The following is a 1,529-nucleotide window of genomic DNA, read 5'->3' on the forward strand; positions in this document are numbered from 1 at the left end:
CATATGATAATCTTCAGCCACAAGTGCAGCTTGTTCCAAAGGGATATGATTACCCACCCCTACTCATGGTCATTTCGAATTTCGTTCCTCCTATATCGATTTAGTGGAGCGAAATCAGTTTGCTGGTCTACCGGACGAGGATCCTTTGAAGCATATGGAAATTTTCACAGACTACTGCTGTTCCATACCTGTACCGGCTGGGGTGACCCAAGATGAAGTAAAGGGGATGATGTTCTTATACTCCTTGAAGGATTCTGCGCGAGATTGGTACCGCTACCTTGATAGGGTAGCAGCTCGAGTAACGGATTGGACATCTCTAGCATTAGCTTTCTACAAAAAATACTTCCCACTCGCAAAGACTGATGCCTTGAGAAGCAAAATTACAAATTTCCAGCAAGGACCTGATGAGGAATTTTGTGAAGCATGGGGACGTTTCAAGAGTTTGGTTCGGTCTGTCCCTCACCACGGTTTCCAGTAGTGGTACCTTTGCAACTTATTCTATAATTCTTTATATGATGACTACAAGGTTATCCTGGATGCAGCTGCGAATGGTAGGTTCCAAAATAATACTGGTCAGAATAAAGGTTGGAACACTATTGAGGAGATGGCAGTCCATATAGCTGAGTTTGGGAGTTCGCGTGGAAACTCGCGAAAGCAAAGTGATGAAATGAGTGCCGTTGCGAGACTCATAGCTTCTATTACAGCCCGGCTCGAAAAGCTCGAGACTTCTAAGGTTTCCGAGAGAGAAATTAAAATTCCTGTTCATAACTCAGATGAGACCGCGGAATTGAGAGAAATAATCCGAGCTCTTTTGGATCAAGTCACGAAAATAGAAGAAGCCGGGATTGAATCTGCAAAGAATTTTGTGAAGCAGTTAGAGAATTTAGCGGCTAACCAAGTCGCCAATTCTTCAAGCAAATGTGAGGGGCCAATTGAAACCATTAATGTCATTAATCTCCGAAGTGGCCTTTCTTATGATGGTCCCGATAAGCCAAGAGAAGACTCGGGAAATGATGAAAAGACAAATTTAAATTCTGGTGCGAAAACGAGCTTTACTGCCAGTACCAGCGGTCGATCGACCAACAACAGCAGTCGATCGACCAGAATCTCTGATGAAAAAGTTTCCGACCAGAAACTAATTGAACCCAGCGCATGTGGTCGATCGACCAACAATATCGATCGATCGATCAAGTTTCTTGACGAAGGAGTTTCGACGTAAACTGTTCAAACCGATGTAATTGGTCGATCGCCGAGCCCAATGGCCGATCGATCGGGTCTCAGCCAGACGCAAATCCGTCAATTAATTTGCATGATTCTATACTTATTGATGATTTGACGGAGGTTTTAAATTTACGGAAGTGAAGGTTCGATCCTACGGCGATGTTGCGATCCCGTATCCGGGAGCGTTTAAAGAATACTAAGTGGAGCGCAAGTTTGGTAAGTTTTTGGAGATGGTCAAGAATCTTGACGTAACCATTCCTTTCACTGATCTAATTACCCAGGTACCCTCTTACGCTAAATTTATGAAA

At 43.6% G+C, this 1,529-nt stretch overlaps 1 non-coding gene across 1 annotated transcript; it reads right to left on the bottom strand.

Moving 5' to 3' along the window:
- Nucleotides 1-362: 362 nt before the first annotated feature.
- Nucleotides 363-471, bottom strand: LOC141625451 (small nucleolar RNA R71). The gene has a single exon (XR_012535231.1). It is a non-coding gene; the product is annotated as a small nucleolar RNA R71 (small nucleolar RNA).
- Nucleotides 472-1,529: the final 1,058 nt, after the last annotated feature.

The sequence above is a fragment of the Silene latifolia genome, chromosome X (assembly GCF_048544455.1).
Source record: "Silene latifolia isolate original U9 population chromosome X, ASM4854445v1, whole genome shotgun sequence".
NCBI classification, from domain to species: domain Eukaryota; kingdom Viridiplantae; phylum Streptophyta; class Magnoliopsida; order Caryophyllales; family Caryophyllaceae; genus Silene; species Silene latifolia.